We start from the raw sequence: 21,410 nt of genomic DNA, 5'->3' as shown, positions 1-21,410 counted from the left end.
AAAACTGATTTGTACTTACTGTTCCTAAATTGTTAAATGAAGAAGAATTCACGAAAATATATTCTCATTAACTTCATCTATCTATACAATTATAGATTTGCTCATAGCTTTTCGAACATTTAATAATAAAAAATTTCAAGCTCAAATTTTCAGTAACAATAAGCGTGGTAACTTTAGAAATTTTCATTGTTTTGCGATGATAGAAACAATCAGCTAAAAATTTAACTTGCTTTTTTCATGGGAAATGTTCAGAGTCTGTATTATCAATTTATCGGTATACACGTTCATTAAAATGATATTATTTTTTAGTAATGACATTTTTAATGACTCGTGTAAGGGCCGCTTATATCGCTGAAAACAAAGAAGTCGACAGATCAGGGGTGTAAGCTTGAAAATTTCATTTCAAAAGGATTTCCTCGAAGGTACAACATGGTTTCACGTGTTATTCACACCAGGAGTCTAGCGTAAAGTTTTTTCTTAGATGAAAATCCAATCATCTCGACGTGGCGTGATTACTCATAAAAAGTTATTCAGGGATTTTCGTCGGAAATATCGTCTTTTTAATGTTTGAGCTAAGCTTTTAATAATCAAAGTAGTTTTCTGTCGCAACTGCGTGTCAAGTTTTTTAATTATTACTAAATTAAAATAGGGGTTCCATTGCGCCTGTTATACAGTTCGCGCTCGAAATCTGCGATGCTATTCACAAGTTCTGTAAGATGGCGCTGCAGACGCCGACAGAAGATACTCACTTATCTCCCCTGGAAGTCAAAGGAATGTTTAATCCATGTATATAATCCATTTAACACCATGTTTCGCACAAAGCAAATACATCACATTTTTGACTTTGCAATAAAACTTTGAATGAATCAAGTTTTGGCATTAAGCTTCGACAATTCCACTGCAGGACAGTGATTGCATCATTTGCGGCGGATGATAAATTGTCCATCCATCAAATGATACAAACTTTGAGAGAATTGTCCATTGAGCTGATAACTGCTTCAAAAATTTCTAACTGTTGGGAGGAATGCCGTTATGAGGACCTTTATGGGTTCAGAAATATTGAATGCTGCGAAAATCCATTCTACAATCCAAAAAATCTATGAGAAAATGCGCACTCAATTTTCTCGGAAATTTCTCACCGATTTTCTCAAACTAAGATGCAAATGAATGGTCTTGAAATTCTTTAAAAAATCCCCGAAATGTTGATCCAGATCTGATTCCGGTACTACAGTGCGATAAGTGAAAAATTTTTAACTTCATGAGGATTTTTTCAAAAGTAATGGCGAAAAGAGGTGCAAATTTTTATAAGAGTGGCACTGCGCGCACTATTTTTTTCGTTTCACCGCGAAGGCACACACTTCGGACTAACAACAAACGAACATAACCGATCTATTGCACTTGTCCCGAATCAAACTATCGGAGGACCTTCGGTACTGAATACTGATCCCTTTGGATCTACTTAGAGTAGAATTCAAATAAAGAAACGGATTGTCACTTTTGGTGGGTGACACGCCGCTGCAACCTTCACTCTACCGGGTCAGAAAAATACTAGCTCCCGCGCAAAGGTTTTCCCGCGGTTTTATTTGCTTGCTGTCCATTTTCCATCCCAATTCCACCGCCACCTTCAAAGCATGCCATTCCGCATTTTATGCTGCGATGATGATGAGTACAGTGTGTAGACAGATGACGGTTACAATGATTTATCGTTTTTTTCTGGTTGGTGTTTTGATTAATATTTGTACCTACTTGTTTCCTTCTTTTATATACACTATATATTATGTGAATTCATCAGAATCAATAACAAATTGATAAATGTATAAATATTTTTGAATAAATAAATAATATAAGTAAATAATGAATGTATAAAAAAAATAAATGTAAATAAATATGTGAATAAATAAATAAATTAATTAATTAATAGAATAAATAAATAAACAAAACCCTACTTTTGACACCAACCTTTGCTATTAAGCAGAACTTAAACGTGACTCAAACGTGTAAACACGGAGTAAAAACACGACTGACGTTTAAATTATAGTTAGACATTTACTGACAACGAAAATAAACAAAATATTTGATATTCGAAAAATATATACAAGCTGGACTCAGCGACCAAAGGAATTATATTGTCACCAAAGAATAACAGGTCACAATTTTCCCCGACTCGGTTTAAAAAAAAGCCATAGGTTTTTTTTTCGAACAAGTGCCGACTTCTAATGCGACTACTTCTACCTCAGTACCAGTTTCAATTCCGAGGGATGATTTTTCCAAAGGCAGGAGGATTTCTCTCTCCCAGAATTGTATAATTCTAAATAAGTGAGTCTGTTCATTTTCAGTCTCATGCTTTTGCCGAAATATTTGTCAAACTGCGATATTTTCCATCCATCATTTCCAAAATAACAGTGACTTTCGCTGTCGAAACTGTTTAATATGCGTCAGAATTTGAGACGGTCTTTGCATTGGTAGAGCAGATATATTGATCGAAAACACAACAAATAACACACACTATTTGGAGAAAAACAGACTAAATTTCACATTCTCTCCTCTTTTTTACCGTCACGAGAACGACGCTCGGACAAAACAACACTACTGTCACAAGGACCACGCTTGGACAAAACAATATTACTGTTCCAAGAACGACGCTTGGACAGAATATTTTTAACCTAATTCATTCGTACGTCCCATTCATTCTAACTTACACTAACATTCATAATTTATACTCAATCGCTCTCGTTTTCAGACTTCATAATCATTGATATTCATGAAACGCATACTACCTTAAACTAATCAATGCTTATATTATGTGCGCCCTAATCCTAATACTATTTATCTTTAGAACTCTTTCGCGAAGAGTCGAAAAGATTGATAATTTTTGACGAAATGCTTCACTCAATACGTACTTCTATTACTCGCTCAACTTGTGAGAAAAATAAATTGAAGCTACGCAGAATGAACCCATTTAGGTTGAGAGTGTACAGTTGGCATCTACCCACATTCAGGGATGTCAGGTTCACAGATTAATCTGTGTTTCACAGATTTTGAGTTTTGTGCACAGATTTTAAAACTGACACAGATTTTCACAGATTTCTGAGAATGATCACAGATTTTCACAGATTCTTGAATAAATCACAGATTTTCACAGATTTTGGAAATGGAGTACAGTTTAGCACCAAAAAGTACAGAGTGGTTGAGGAAAACGGTACAGAGCGTGGTGGTAGTGAGACCTTTTTTTTTTTTTTTGCTCACTAAACTGAATTCGATCTGCCGAAATAGTACGGAAAATGGGTGGTGAGACCTTTTTTTTTTTTTGCTCACCAAATTTGTTTTTGAACTGCTATTGGGGTACGGAAAACGGTCACAGATTTTCACAGACAGGTTTTGGGTTTCAACACAGATTTTTGAAAAAATGACCTGGCATCTCTGCCCACATTATCGAAATTACGAAATGAATTCTTACTCGACTGCATGATTTTTTAGTGCTCGATCGGTTCAGTGCTAGAATTTTCGCCTGAGTTGGCTGCTCGATCAACCTGATTGACAGTGACATTAGAAATGTCATTGAATATTCGCTCATTTTATGAATGTGTTAGTGTGAAATTTAAGCGACTTAAGCCATTTAGCAGCCCTTACACGAGACAATATTATTGTCAATACAAGGAGTATTGACAATACTTTTGATCGTGTAATGGAAACTTCATTGGATTGACGAAAATATTGTCAAAGAAATCAAAACTGCTCATCAATCCAACAATACTTTCTCTCCAGAGAGAAACTGTTAAATATGTGCAATAATCTCTTCTTTCTATATTTTAATAGTCATTTGCAATATTTGAAGCTCTAAACGCTTGATTTTCTAGAAAAAAGCGGACTCAAGTTACCAAGTCAATTGGATTGACGGTATTGACAATACTTTGGATTGACAATAATATTGTCACGTGTAAGGGCTGCTTTTCACTACACTCCAGCTACACTGATAAAAATTTGTACGATCGATTCATATGTAAACAGCACTTCAATTTAATGTGCTTTTTCATTTCAATACATAGCCAAAGCCATTTGTTTCAAGATTTCATGTGCAAATTCACTAAGATGTAAGATTAGAATATTTTCCGTTTAGCATTGATGTGTTTTCCTTTGGGTGTGATGTGTTTTGCTATTGAATTGAACTACATGTGTGAAACACTTCATTTTCAAGTGGAAATGAATACAGCACAAATGTATGTGCAAAACACTTGATTCGGTCAACTGTGTTTCAATTGAAATCTATATGAAAAAACAATGTGACATTCATACGAAATACATATAGAATCTGGAGGTAACGATATATCATATCATTTTTATGTGCATTTTAGATAAATATAACATGATTTCCACTAAATATCAACAGGTTTTACATTCATTTTAGGAGTTGAGTGTATATTTTCATGAATTTCATGTGTTCCATAACCCACATTATCAGATCCGAATGGATTCCGAATGAATTCCGAATCAATTCCGAATCGGCGAGAAATTTCCATTCGGAATTTCATGTGGAAATCATAATGGATTCCGAATCAATTCCAACTCCAGTGCAACAACCGATTCCGAATGAACCGGTTCGCCTACAACCGGTTGATTCGGAAATCATTCGGAATTGAGTGAGAAGATGCGGACTGAATTGTCAATTTGTCTTCTTCTTCTTCTTTCCCGATTTTGCACGTTTTTGTGCTGACTTTCAGTTTATTTTTAAATGAAAACATGTAAACTGATTATACACATTGAAATCTTCATGTTTTTCGGATATACAGAACTAGTAAATAACCAGTTCTTCTTAGAATTCCAAACTAAACTGTTGAAATTCGCTGGAAATTAACAAAACGGCCTACCTTAGTCAGCATCATCCATTCTTCTAGCTGGAGTGTAGTGAAATGGCTTAAGTCGCCTAAATTTTACACTAACACATTCATAAAATGAGCGAATATTCAATGACATTTATAATGTCACTGTCAATCAGGTTGATCGAGCAGCCAATTCAGGCGAAAATTCTAGCACTGAACCGATCGAGCACTGAAAAATCATGCAGTCGAGTAAGAATTCATTACGCATTCCGTCATTTCGATAATGTGGGAAGTAGTGATAGTTCAAATGCTTTGCACATGATGCTAGCGTGCAAATTATTTTCAGTGTAGAGGAATGGATGATGCTGACTAAGGTAGACCGTTTTGTTAATTTCCAGCGAATTTCAATAGTTTATGTTGGGATTCTAAGAAGAACTGGTTATTTACTAGTTCTGTATATCCGAAAAACATGAAGATTTAAACTTGTATATTCAGTTATATAATGTTTTAGTTTAAAAATAAACTGAAAATCAGCACGAAAACGTGCAAAATCAGGAAAGAAGAAGAAGAAGACGAATTGACAATTCAGTCCGCATCTTCTCACTCAATTCCGAATGATATCCGAATCAACCGGTTGTAGGCGAACCGGTTCATTCGGAATCGGTTGTTGCACTGGAGTTGGAATTGATTCGGAATCCATTATGATTTCCACATGAAATTCCGAATGAAAATTTCTCGCCGATTCGGAATTGATTCGGAATCCACTCGGATCTGATAATGTGGGTACTCGGCGCAAACGTTATCCCGCCACCTTAGATCAGAGATGCCATTTATACAGATTTATCTGTATTAAGCTGCCCACTTAGAAAAACACGTTCAACGGTGGTCCTTCATTGGTCCAATACGTTGGATCATTGGTCCAATGAAAGTCCAATCAATCGTTAAACGGGAGGCCAACACGGGACCTTCGTTTGCCGATTTTGAAACAGACCGTTGAACCGAATGCCATTTTTTTCGTTCAACAAACCCGTCAGACAGAGGTCCATTGTTGAGCCATTTTCAACATGAGGAGTTGGAGCCCCGTTGGACTAGTTTTACTGCAGAATTTCTGAAGTTTTTTCCACTTATTTGTTTAAACTAACAATACATACCTGCACAATACTTCTACTTTACGTAGAATAACAACAAATTTTCTTTCTATGTAAAGGTAACACTTCATTTTCACACTATTTTTGCAAGAGAAAAAACAACAACAAACCGTTCCAGCAAATTGAATGAACGTTTCGTGCAATATGTCGTTCAACAAGCGCTAAAAAACCAACAAAATTAAACGGTCTGCTGAGAGGGTGCCCTTACACGAGACAATATTATTGTCAATACAGGGAGTATTGACAATACTTTTGATCGTGTAATGGAAACTTCATTGGATTGACGAAAATATTGTCAAAAAATCAAAACTGCTCATCAATCCGACAATACTTTCTCTCCAGAGAGAAACTGTTAAATATGCGCAACAACCTCTTCTCTCAATATTTTAATATTCATTTGCAATATTTAAAACGCCAAACGCTAGAATGTCTCGAAAAACTCGGACTCAAATTATCAAGCCAATTGGATTGATGGTATTGACAATACTTTGGATTGACAATAATATTGTCACGTGTAAGGGCCGCTTTATACAGATTTTTACATCCTCATACAGATCTAATACAGAATACAGATTTTATACAGATTCCCTAAATTTAATACAGATTTGTACAGATTTCACAAGAAGGAATAATTAAAAATTAAACTGTTTTCGTCTGAGTTATCTTTTAGTATTTGATTTCAGTGACGAAATGAAAGTATATTTATCAACGGACAAATCACAAATTAAAGTAAAAATTTGTGGGCATATGTTTAATGATCAACATAAAAAAGCATTTATAATACAACTAGCTGACCCGTCGAACTTCGTCTCGCCCAAATTTTTTTGTTCGAATTTATGTTTTCGGACAGCAGAATTATCAAACGACTAAGTACTTCACGTATGTCCCCATTGTTTTTCTGATTACCTAACCTACAATCAACGGAATGCGACACACACACGCTTTAGCTCAAAAAGTGAGTATCACAAAAAATTAATGTGAAAATGTGAAATACTTATATTAAAATTGAGCAAATGCACAGGTTGTCGTCTCATCCTTTGAGTCAATGAACTGAACAGAGATCCTTCTCTAACGGCTTCGACGGAATGGATATAAGGTGCCACGTTTTCCGTTCCAGATGTGACTCTTGCTTTCGGTAATCAATAAAAAAGCTCACTAACCATAATGTTGGATTGATAAACTTAACAGAATGTTGCAGAGTTTCTCTTCTAAAGTTGTTCATTCGGTAGAGTAAGATATATTTACAATTTGTTTTTACCCCAAGTAACCAAAAGTTCGTAAAAAAGGATTTTACTTAAGTAGCATACAAAACATTCCCAACAAGGGGAACATCCCATTTTTTAAGGAATTACTCAAACTTGAATGTTCACCCAACACAACAGAACAAACTTTGCAGAAGTTCTTTGTACAGTTTTAAAGCAGCGAGAAAGTTTTCTGGGAACATTTTCTGTACGTTCTAGTTGTTAAAAAGTACCACGCGTACATCAAGGCTCTACTAAAGTCGATACTTTTCAGGTACTGTTGAACTTTTGGTTGCTTGGAGAGACGACACTTAAATTTTAATTTGATATTTATCTGACCAATTTTAACATTCTTCACAGAATATTAAATAGAAAACGACAGTCTCAAATCTTGAACATTGATCAAATTGACACTTATTATGTGTGCCACTTATTATGTGTGACCTTAGCTTCTACAGCACAATCTTTTCATTGATTCATTCAAAACTTTTCTGATTTTTTAAACTCGCGCTCACAATGATCAATATTATTCATCTGATTTCATTACACACAATTCTTCAACTGGATATCAGAATTTATCTTCTACCTGCAGCGGTCATACAGTCATATGCATTCTGTCATTATTTTATTTACCAAGCAATAATTTTGATACCCAATTAATCACGTATGCATGCGAATTCTCCACACAAAACATTGCGCGCCAAAAAATTTATTCTAGGGTAACGGCTCCCTATTTCATCCGAGCTCCTATTTCCATCTCATCACTTCACCTCATTACTTTGAACATGAATAATATTTTAAAACCTACCTGAACCAAACTGTGAAATGTTTTAAAATGATTATAAAAGCTATTGTCACACTTTCCTATTGAAAGAAATGGTTTTAAGTTCTTCGGTTATCGTTTTTTCATTTCAAATAAACTCACTATTCAATTTAGGACACATTTTCGTCTCAAGATTTACAGTTCGTCATGTTTCTGATTATCTACTAATCGATTCGTCTCAAAACATGATCACTTTTTCGCACAATTACACTACCATTGAATGCTGGATGACTTCATAATTAGTAATGTTCACTTGCTACTTGTTTAATTAACGATTTAATACTTCAAAAACTACCCGACAAACAATAAAAGTCTTTAAAAATGTGAGATGAAAGTTTTTCACTAGTTCACTTGATTGCGCTTTGTTTTCATCTCGCAAAGTTGCCGCTTTGTTTCTTTTTTCGCAAAGTTGCCAAGTTATCTCATAATGTTACAAAACAAAAATTGTTTTTCTTCTTCAAAATCTCATCAAAAAGTATGTTTTTTGGTATCCGTGACATTAGTTTAATTATATTATTGATATTAATATTTCAATAAAACTGTTTTGGCTTCGAAATCTCATCAAAAAGTATGTTTTTTGGTATCCGTGACATTAGTTTAATTATATTATTGATATTAATATTTCAATAAAACTGTTTTGGCTTCGAATATTACCAGGAAGAGCATGTTAAATACTAATGAAATAACCATTGTGGCAAATTTAGTAGCACTAGTTTCATTCCGCTATACGTCAACATAACGCTGTGAAGTGTGTGTGTTTCATCGGCTGCGCACAGAGATGCCAGATATTTTCATAGAAAATATGTATTACGTTGCATAGAAACTCTATATCTGGTCTATCTGTTTTCACTAATAAAATGATGTTAAATCTGTTTTCACTAATAAAATCTGTTAATATCATTTTATTAGTGAAAACAGATAGACCAGATATAGACTTTCTATGCAACGTAATACATATTCTATGAAAATATCTGGCTTCGAATAGGTCAAATTGGTTCCAAATTTTAATATAAATGTTTTCAGTGTTCATAATCAATTATCTACATAAAAGATTTCCACTTTAACATGTGATTTGTCCGTTGATCAATAAACTTTTAAAGAATCACCGCAATCAAATACTAATAGATACTCAGAGAGAAAAGTCTAATTTTTTACATCTTTCTTTCTATGAACCTGTACAAATCTGTATTGAATTTAGAAAATCTTTACAAAATCAGTACTTTGATTTAAACCAGTATGCGAACGCAAAAATCTATACAATACATATAAATCTGTATAAATGGCATCTCTGGCTCTACACTTTGTTTTAAGAAGGGCTAATGAATAAATAGTAACAATCACAGTTTTGTTTTTATTTAAAGTTCACCAATTTAACTTTTCAGTAAAATTTTAAATTTAAAGCGAAAGGTAACGGAAACGACTGAAAAATTTTTAAACGTTGAAATGATTTCAAACTGGTTCTAAAAATATCGTATATTGTCTCATAGTTGGCATTAGGCCGTTTTTAAGAAGAATTCTGACATTTTGAACCTGAGAGTGTAATAGTGGAATATTTCGTTTTGATTGCTGTCACCATTCCTAATTTATAGGATGAATAAAGGATCAACGATAGGATGGATAAAAATCCATTGAGATGAAATTAGGAGCAGAGTAGTGAAAATTTCATAAGTGTTTGTTGCTGTTTTATGAACATTATTTTAATTTCCAAGGAATGTAAATCAAATCTCAATGTGGAGCAAGGCGAATGAAGCAGTAATATGAAATAGTTATAGTGATTTTAGTGGCTAAATCGAGGTTTGAAGGCGACGTCCTTACAAATGAGATGAAATATTGAGCCCTTACCCTAGTATTCTTTCCTTCGACAGTCAAGCTGTTATTCAACTCGTTGCGCGCCAAACATCAATCGTAGATCTAGCAAGCATTGGCGACTTTTTCAGTGGAAAATTCCATTGTCCATACAAAACAACTTCATGGATTTTCTCACTTTTCCGGCAAGTTTTCCCAATTATTTTGATGCACGAACCCGGCGGGGGTAAAAACTGATCAAACAAAAAACAAATCATGTAAATCCGTCCACCCGTTCATACGTGATGCGATTACAAAGAATGATCTCTACATTTATATATATATATATATATATATATATATATATATACAAGGTGAGATGAAAAAACTGCAACCAACTTCAGACTGCTGCCATTTCTAAACCGCTCGTCCCACAGCTGTCAGATTTATTCTAGTGACAGCTCATTATATTATTTACAAGCGCACAAAAGCATTTTGGTGGGAATTTTTCAGAAAAAAAGTTATTTGTGATGGAATTCAAGTGTGATAGTGTGATTGCTTTGCATTTGGCTGGAAAACCACAAGTGGCTATCGTTAGAGCCCTCCAGCATTTAAAAGTGAATAAATCTTTTGTGTCTCGTACCATCGCTCGTTACCGTGATACTGGTAGCGTAGCCCGACGTCAAGGAAGTGGACGAAAAAAAACAGCAACATCGGCAGAAATGGTTCGAAAAGTGAAGAAGCGAATTGAACGAAATCCGCGTCGCAGTGGCCGAAAAATGGCTCGTGAGCTGAACATATCGCAATATGCCATTCGGCAAATATTGAAAAATGAGCTTGGACTAAAGCCATTGAAGTTCCAAAAAGTGCAAGATCTTACTGATGCGCAAAAAAAAGTTAGACTCGAAAAAGCTAAAGAGTTGCTTCGCTTGGCCGAAAGTGGTGAACTGCCGAATTTGGTTTTCTCCGATGAGAAACCATTCGTTATCCAGCAGTTTGTAAACAAACAAAATGATCGTGTTTACTTGCCAGAGAGGTCAGCTGAAAATTTGCAACTTCGGTTGGCCACCAGAACTCAAAAGCCGGCCATGGTGATGGTGTGGGCCGCCATAACAGCCGATGGTCGCTCGCCGCTCGTATTCATCGACCGTGGGGTCAAAATAAATGCGCAAATCTATCGCGAAAATATTTTGGAGGGAGTTCTGAAGCCCTGGGCACGCAAACATTTCGGCCGCAGACCTTGGACATTCCAACAGGACTCAGCACCATCGCACTCAGCACGCGCCACCCAAGAATGGTTAAGAAATGAGGTTCCTCGCTTCATTTCCACCGCACAATGGCCACCAAAATCTCCGGATGCCAATCCGTTGGACTATTGTGCCTGGGGTATTTTGGAAAGCAAGGTTGGCACTAAAAAATACCAAAGTGTCGATCATCTCAAGCAAGCGCTTCGCCGAGAATGGGACAAAATACCGCAGAGCCACTTTCGGGCAGCGTGTGATGGTTTCATTGGCCGTTTGAAGGCCATAGTTCGTGCCAAAGGTGGCCAATTCGAACAAATCTAAACCGATTCTCAAATTTGATGTTATTTCCGACATTTTTTGCTTTCATTCAATAAAATTTAAAAAAAAATGAAAAAATTATGGCGTTTTACTTTGTTGCAGTTTTTTCATCTCACCTTGTATATATATATATATATATATATATATATATATATATATATATATATATATATATATATATATATATATATATATATATATATATATATATATATATATATATATATATATATATATATATATATATATATATATATATATATATATACGAGGGGGACGACAGATCTGGTTTTTTCAAATAAAATACAAAAAGTCAATGGAAAGTGAAAAAAACTACATCTATCCAAACATCTAGATCGATCCGTTTAAAAGCGTTTCTAACCGTGTAAAAGAAAGTCAAAGAACATGTGATCTCTTAAAAAGTTTCTGTTACTGGTCTTGACATTCACTGAGTGTCAACATTGATTCGTCAGCAGATTGGTAAAATGCATTTAGGGTTAAACAACATTGAAAATTTGTTTTCTTGGTAGCTGGGAGCATGAAGATGGAATATAATTTTTGGTTCGAGTTGAATATAGAAACTGTGGAAAATGACGCAGATATTAAACGAGAATGGCCAACATTCCGATAGGATATGGCAGATAATCCGGAGCATACGCTCTCGGTGTGTGGGTTAGCTATGCACCAGAATATAACAAAACTGATTTTACAGGACGATAGTTCACAACTTTCCGAACTGTCTGCATCTGGCATCTTCATGTGACATTTGCAACTTTCAGGTTTCATGGCCTATTACGATACATCATATCTCCATGATTATGTTTTTAACCAGCAAAAATCCATGAAAAGACGATCGATCCATATTCAACCGTTACTATGTGTAGCAAAGAGAAGCAAAGTGTGCATAATCGTATGCAGCGTGAAAAAGTCTAATCGAAACGAAGTGCAGTTTTTTAGTGTCGTCCCCCTCGTATATATATATATATATATATATATATATATATATATATATATATATATATATATATATATATATATATATATATATATATATATATATATATATATATATATATATATATATATATATATATATATATATATATATATATATATATATATATATATATATATATATATATATATATATATATATATATATATATATATATATATATATATATATATATATATATATATATATATATATATATTATTGTTAGGCCGTAGACAGAGTGAACACGAGAAAGCAGAGCCAAACTTGGTACTGACCAAAGCGCGTAATGTATTTACAGTAAATTAAAAGTACCTTGTTAGAGGGAAAGCTGGACGGATTTATCGTTTGCACTCTAACAGGGCCCCTTTGGCATGCTGAAAGTATGCTTCCCTCTTTTGGTCTGCTAATGTCATCCACCAGCTCGGTTCAGCTTCTCGCATTTATTCTGTCTGCGGTCTGAGAGTTGTATGACCTGACTTGAAGTTGTATATTAGGTCAACTTTGAAGTCTAGAAAAACAAAACAGTTACCAGTATCCTTGGAAACCACATATGGAATGTAAACAAAAACAAGAGATTCTCACTTAAAACGAAACCACTGAGTGAAGTTGGCCCGCTTGTAGGTATTAAATATATTCTTTCAGAGATCTGCCATAGCTGCATAATCTGCCATAGCGATTATGTCGTATGCCGCTTTGAAATCAATGGCGCGACACTTCTGGAGTACTTGTCGCATAACGAATATGTAATTCGTAGTGGCGTACCGTACCGGTAACGCAAATTATTCACTACCAAAAATTTGATTTCGGTTGTTTAAGGCAATAAAAAAGGCGGGTGGGTAATGTCAGAGACATAACTGGATGTCGTGAATACGAAAACAACTGACATGTTCCTTAACACTTCGGAATATCAATTGTATGAATTATGCACGCATTCCCCTTTTTCACATTTTTCGCAAAAACAAAGAAAGCTTCACTTGATCTCGATTACTGTGAATTTCACACAGCGAAAAGTGCACAAATCTAAGCAAACTGTTCTTGATATGTAGTAAACTGAGGATATTTCCCTACGATTTGCAAAAAACAAATCCTAATAGTTCTTTAGAAAACTTTTAGAGCCATTAGAACGGCTGATATTGTGCAATGCTCTCCATCGTTGTTTTTTTTTTCCAATGCTAATGACTGGCAGCTGTGACGTAATCGCTCTTGTCGAAAGCGTGCAGACAACACAAAACACATCTGCTCGCAGTGGCGATACAATCCAAACTGATTCAAGTTTTGTTGAGAGGCTTGTTTCTACCTGATTTCGTTTGTAGCTTTTCCACTAATGGGCGGTCCTAACGGCTATAAAAATAGCCGCATACAGAATTTTAATGTCGATTATTTCATTTCGGATTTGCATATTTTATTGAAAGAAACTATCAATATGCTGAAGGGACTCGTTTCTAGCATTCACAAGGACCAAATTGAGGAACTCACTGCGATATTCACCACTTTTCGGAACATATTTCCCGGACGATTTGTTGTACAGCAGCAGATATTTTGTTCTCTTCCTTAGAACGCGTTCTGATTCTTATCACTCTCTCAGAGGGTAAATTTTGAAAAGGCACCCCATAGTAAAGTAAGTCGTATTCACGACAAAAATGGGTTGTATAGAGGTACAGTAAAGTAAATTCCGCATAATTCTTTAGGAGTATTATTATGGTTTTAAGAAGAACCGAATAGAAGTCTGGAATAGAGAACTGGACCCTGAGTTCAAGACCTAAATTTAGATCCAATAACAGACTCAGAATCCAGTTTCAGTCGCTGCTGGTTCTCGCCTTGATGGCCAGCAAGCGAATGAGAGATGCGACCTGAGCGTTTGAGGTTTTTATTAACCACGCAGAAGGTGCATTCTCTCTCGCTGCTGGTTAACTCCCGCTGCTGCTGCTGGCTGGTCCTCGCGCCTCGATGGCCAGCAAGCGAATGAGAGATGCGACCTGAGCGTTTGAGGTTTTTATTAACCACGCAGAAGGTGCCTTCTCTCTCGCTGCTGGTTAACTCCCGCTGCTGCTGCTGGCTGGTCCTCGCGCTTCGATGGCCAGCAAGCGAATGAGAGATGCGACCTGAGCGTTTGAGGTTTTTATTAACCACGCAGAAGGTGCATTCCCTCTCGCTGCTGGTTAACTCCCGCTGCTGCTGCTGGCTGGTCCTCGCGCTTCGATGGCCAGCAAGCGAATGAGAGATGCGACCTGAGCGTTTGAGGTTTTTATTAACCACGCAGAAGGTGCATTCTCTGTCGCTGCTGGTTGATGATTCCACTCCCACGACGTCTGCTTTCATCGAACGCACGAAAAGAAATGATCGATTTTCGACCACGGTTCCCCTTTTATACGCATTCAGTTGAAGATATGTGCCTGACTATCTCAAAATCGTCGTCCTTGCGCGAAAAACCCAAGCGAAAGTAAAAAGTTTTCCGCGTTGTTTTCAAATTTTAAGAAAACTTAATTTTTGAGTTGTTTGTGGTTATCGCACACTGTTCAAAATATTATCCTGAATTCCTGATCATATTTTTGATGAAATGGTAAAAGAATTATGTTGCTACCATTAATACAAGTCGAGATATTCGCGATTAAGTTCTGCCCATTCTTCCATATGGCTAATTTTGAAAAGGCGCCCCATAGTAAAGTAAGTCGTATTCACGACAAAACTTATCGTGTGTTATCTTCAGAGGGAATATACGACGACACGACCAGGCACTCCGAAGAAAAATCTGAACAAAAAGTGTTCGTGAGTGATTTACCGCCAGTTACCATAAATATAGCGACCCCTCGATAATCATGAAAATAATCTTCTTGAGCAACACTGTTTAAGTTGCTATGAACTAGTTACCAAGGAGCGCCAAAATAAATAAACAAATCATTTGAGAAAGTTGTCAAACTTTTATATAAATTTAAATTTTGTTTCAACGTTCTTTTTAGATTTCGCCAACCACAATAGTACAATAACCAAATCTGGTACTAGAAGTAGTGTTGCGACAGAAAGGCGTCATCCTATATCATTCACAGCTACCCATTAGCTTTATCTGCAGTGTAGTCATCTAACTCATCCATGATGATGGTCTTTCTTTTTAGAAATATCCAGTCGAGTTTCCGAAACAAATCACTTTTGCTTAACATACTGTCAACCAACCCGGAAGTTAGTACCAGTCTTCACGAAATGAAAATGAGACTTCATTGTTAAATTGTATCCGACACTCTTTACATTCGACTACTTCAACAAGCTCCAGCAGCCTTACGGTAGACCGTAGTTACAGTCTGTTTTCTGTTTGAGACACAAATAATCAAATTATTTGAAGGAGACCTGTTTGCACTGGAGGCTTTCGATGTGCACTTCAAAACCTATAATTTCGATCAGATCTAATATACTGAGAAATTTGATTCCCGTGCTGTTCAAGTGCCTTTCATATTCATCGAAGTATACACGCACTTTGCGGAGACCTCAAATCACTGAGAGTAGAAGTAGAGTAGTTTCCAAAATATAACAGGGCATTGTTTCACAACATATATGCTTATTAGCGGAGAGGGTTGAACGATTTGGAACAAGGGGCGAATTGAAATGGTTTTACTTTAGAAAGTCATTAGAAAATAACAAATATGCTTTCAATACTAAATTCTGATAATCGGACTGATAAAAAGTTTCGCAATGACGGATTGAATGACTGCAAAACTTAACATCATTGAAAAACTCATTTACATAGCAGATAGTCATTATAGATCTAAGTATGGTTACGTTGAACTATTTAATAAACATCCACGAATATTAAATTGTCTGAAAGTCATTTTTAATATGTTCGAGCACCAGCAAGCCTTAACGAAGACCTCTATCCGATTAAACTGAATGACAATACCACTCGAGGCAGTTTGTTTTGTTTACATTTCCCAAGTCTCCAATATGCAGTAACCAAGGTTATGGTAACTGTTATTTAAAATCAATAATCTATCAACTTGTGTTGCCAGTTTCAATAGTTTTTCAGGCGATTTCGTTTTGACATTACCAGTTACTGAGGGGTAGTTAAATTTGCGATACAGTTTCGATAGACGAGTGGCAGGTCGTGTCGTCGGAATATATTTATCTAACTAAGCATTTATCACTTTCATAACGTTCCCAGAAATACTTACATTCCTCGTTTAAAGTTTCGACTTTTTATGTCGTACTAGAACATTTTTGCTTTTGCATTGGGGATCTGAATGACCTGTAAATGCCTACCTTAACGCAAGAATTGTTCGGACTTCGCTAGATGTTCGAATCCCAATACTCAGGTAATTCTGAAACGCTCTCTAGATTCGCTATTTGTTGCAATCTGGCAAGCTTATCGCTAATGGACCAGGATGTAGCTCCCGTAAGGAATGAAGCCAATGCTCGAGCTTCCTGGTCTAAAACTAGTCCATCAAGCCGATTGAATGTAGACTTTTTGATAACTCGCTCCAGACGACTTGTAACTTCACCAGTAATGCTCCTAACCAATCCATCATAATTTCTTTTTTCGAGATCGAACTAAAAAACACAAAGCGATTAGAAATCCATTTATACGAAGATTATCACTCACCAAACATCGGTGCAGTTTTTTGTAAATGATTTTGAATAATCATGAAATGTGGAATTATTCCATTTTCAAACTGTTTGTTTATTTATTCTGGTGCTCCTTGGTAACTTGCTCATAGCAACTTAAACAGTGTTGCTCGAATAGTTCGTTTTTGTCATTTTCAAGGGGTCGCTATATTTATGGTAATTGGTGGTAAATCGCTCACGAACATATTTTATTCCGATTTTTCTTCGGAGTGTCTGGTCGTGTCGTCGGCCATAATCTGTTGAGATAGCGTTCAACATCATTTCATTGTAGAAATTTGATTTTATTTGTGAATACAGATAAATACAGATTTTTCATACAGGGTAATACAGATTTTCTCTGAAAATATCTGGCATCTCTGCCTTAGATACCCTGTTGTATGTTTGTTTATTTTCCGATCTGTCAGTTCTACTCGTACATTGCTGACCACTCATAAAATAATGAAAAGTGATACAAACTTAGATGGTACAGGCGACGACACGACCAGACACCCCGAAAAAAATCGGAACAAAAATTGTTCGTGATCGATTTACCACCAGTTACCATAAATATAGCGACCCCTTGAAAATGACAAAAACTAACTATTCGAGCAACACTGTTCAAGTTGCTATGAACTAGTTACCAAGGAGTAGCAGAATAAATAAACAAACAGGTTGAAATAGTTGTGGAACAATTGCACCGATTTGAGTTTTTGTGTTTTTTTCGGTTATTTAGTGAATTAGTGAAATCTAAATAATTTGGATCTATTATGTCCTTCGTTACATACTGCTTCATTGTTCCTAAAATTCTCAGGACTTACGGTACTGTTGAAATAAAAGATGTTGCTTGCTTGAAGATCAACCGATAAAGAGACCAGCTCTTCATCAGAACACATTATTTAAGCTGTTTATTTTCTGTCCATGATCGTGTCAGAGCACATCTACATTGAAAGAAATTCATTTTCAGAACACTAACAATACAGCTCTTCCTCCTTAAGGAAATATATCACAATTATTTATAACCATGATTTTCTAAAACTGACAAAAAACAATGACACTATTTCATATGAAAAACTCAGATACAAAAAACAATTACATACTATTTCATATACAAATTTAGATACAAAACCTATTCCTACAATCAATTTTAAATTTGTCTGATATAGTTCTTCTTGTGAACTGCATTTCGTTCTGAACAGATTAAAATCTTGTACACATTATCAATCATTTTCTGATTATTTTAGTGGTGAGTGCACCTCCAGTATATAATGTCATTTTCTTCATATTCGTTCTAGAGATTTCCCAGAAACTTCTATCGTTTTGTATTGTGACCGATAAATTCTGTACCAAAAGCGAAACTATCCACCCTCAATTGTCACTTGTGTCAATTCACCGTTTTATCGATCACATGGAGAGCCGCAAAATTGTTCAACACGACGTTCTTCTCCTCAGAAACTAGCCAATAACTCTCCCAATTTGCGTCACCAATCCTTGTGACAGTGATTGAATTTACACGCCAATTCCAGACAAGCAAATATGTACCCAACCGGAATTGTTCTCAGCCAGTTAGATGCAAAATATGTTGTACCTAAATGAATTATACAACAAATCACTCGTAATCTCACTTTTCAATGGTCTTATAATTCGTCCGAAGAAGCTCGGTACCACTATACCGACGACCTATACTGTTATAAAGTAAATTTATACTTGTTACAAATAAAACCTTCTGATCAAAACGAAAAGACGCCACTAAACAAATGGCGTTTTGCGACCACAAAATTCCGGAGTTTTATTTCATCATTCTGTTTTAGCTGTAGCTTATATTTTGTATTTCGGTAAATAGTGGGTACTTCTATTATTTCCCCAGTCCGAACAATTATTCGGGCAACTTAAACTCAAGAGAAAAAACGCCAACGATGTTATTGGTTTGTCTCAACAGAGTAGGATGATAAGATATATCATATATCATAAACTGATAATAATATAATAATATAATCATATAATATTGTACATTTTTCATATCTTTTTGTAGTTTACGGAATTTATTGATATAGTTCTGATATGGGAATGGGCCATCCGAATTTTCATGAGCAATTATGGTTTAAATCGTAAGGATGCGCTCGATTTAATAAAGCAACAAGAACGAGAGGCGATCGAAAACGGAGAAATTGAAATTCCAGATTTTAGTAGAAATCTTGTATAATTCTCTGTCTTCCATCGTAAGATATAATATTTTTGTACTGTTTCAGTTCTTTAAAAAAAGATACAAACTAAAAAAAATGACTCAAAACTCTCTGAAATAATAAATTTAATACCTGTCAATGGGCCAACTACACTCAGTGGTTTCGTCAAATACAAATTATAATACGGAATACTTCGACAAATTTTCAAGGACACATTTTGCATCGTGCGGTACACTGTCATGATACGCTGTCAGAGTGACAATGTACTTTAACGAGTTTTCTATAAAACTAGCAACACTGAAGGGTAAGAACAAGTTCACCATAGTTACTGTTTATTATAGTGAAAAATAAATAAACAAACAGTTTTTATCTGATAATCAAGATCACAAGCGAAATGTAAGTTAAACAATAATCTAGAATGGTTAAGCCACCATGAATATACTACTAGCTGTATTGATATTTGTAGATTCGTGGGTGTTTGAGTTCATTTTTCATCTTTTGTGTTAGTGCCGGTGATATTTAGACTGATTGTTGCAGTTTAATACAGCAACGATAAACATAAACAAACAAGTTTGTTTTGCATCGTAGCAACTAGCATAAAGCGTTGCCAGAAACGATCTCCTTCCACATTTTCAAACTATCGCAATGAAAGGGAGTAATTTGCTAGGCTTACTTGTTCAGGCTGTGAACCAAATATTGGCGGTTCGTTTGTATGGGACTTAGGGGTATTATTATTTGTATTTGGTTTCGTTTTAAGTGAGAATCTCTTGTTTTTGTTTACATTCCATATGTAGTTACCAAGGCTACTGGTAACTGTTTTTCAAAATCAATAATTTACCAACTTGTGTTGCCAGTTCCAACATTTTTTCAAGCGAATCCGTTTTGACATTACCAGTTACTGAGGGGTAGTTAAATTTGCGATACAGTTTTGATAGTCGAGTGGCAGGTCGTGTCGTCGGTACAGGTAAGTATTTTGTTTAATTATGTTGTTTGGTTTTTATTTTCAGGATTTGGAGACAGTGTAACCTGTTTTTGTTTGAAAAGGATGGATAGTAGATATAAAGAAGTGTTTGTTTGATTAAATTACCCAGGGTCAGTTTCAGTTTTCTCAAGCGAAAACGACATCAATATCTTCAAATACGGTGTTTTGAAGAGTAACAGATCGGCTGAAAAGTTCGTATCGTTTCTATGAGAGGGCGCCACTACAATTAAATCCATATCATTTCAGTTAGTACCAACCTTCAAAAGATACGTGTATAAATTTGACAGCTGTCTGATTATTAGTTTGTGAGATATTGCATTTTGAGTGAAGCTACTTTTGTTATTGTGAAAAAAATGGAAAAAAAGGAATTTCTTGTGTAGATGAAACACTACTTTTTGATGAAAAAAAGTGCCGCCGATACCAAAAAATGGCTTGATGAGTGTTATCCAGACTCTGCACCGGGCAACAACAATTCGTAAGTGGATTGCAAAATTTCGTACTGGTCATATGAGCACCGAAGACGATGAACGCAGTGGACGTCCGAAAGAGGCTGTTACCGATGAAAACGTGAAAAAAATCCACAAAATGATTTTCAATGACCGTAAAGTGAAGTTGATCGAGATAGCTGACACCCAAAAGATATCAAAGGAACGTGTTGGACATATTATTCACGAATATTTGGATATCAGAAAGCTTTGTGCAAAATGGGTGCCGCGTGAGCTCACAATCACAATGTCACAAGTCGATGAAAACCATGCTGAAATTGAACGAATTGGGCTTCGAATTGCTCCCTCATCCACCGTATTCTCCACATTTGGCCCCCAGTGACTTTTTCCTTTTCTCAGACCTCAAGAGAATGCTCGCTGGTAATTTAGAAGCAATGAAGAGGTAATCGCTGAAACTGAGGCCTATTTTGAGGCAAAGGACAAATCGTACTACAAAAATGGTATCGAAAAGTTGGAAGATCGCTATAATCGCTGTATCGCCTCTGATGGCAATTATGTTGAATAATAAAAACGAATTTTGGCAAAAAAAGTGTGTTTCCATTAAACGATACGAACTTTTCAGCCGAACTGTTATATATGATCTTCGCGTTAGCGAGATTGAAATGGTAAGTAGAATCTAGTATAACATTCCGGTTATTCTATTTATCTTTGTTTCCATTTCAGCACATTGTTCGCGTCCAGACCTCTCCAGCCAGAGTCAATTTGGCAGAACCAGATGCAGCGGCCCAGAGAAAAAAGTGGATTTCTATCCGTAAATTCTGGTAAAAACCGAGCTGACATTA

The sequence above is a fragment of the Malaya genurostris genome, chromosome 3, assembly GCF_030247185.1.
Source record: "Malaya genurostris strain Urasoe2022 chromosome 3, Malgen_1.1, whole genome shotgun sequence".
In the NCBI taxonomy this organism is placed as follows: domain Eukaryota; kingdom Metazoa; phylum Arthropoda; class Insecta; order Diptera; family Culicidae; genus Malaya; species Malaya genurostris.
The sequence above is the reverse complement of the archived record's forward strand: the minus strand, read 5'-3'. Positions refer to the sequence as shown.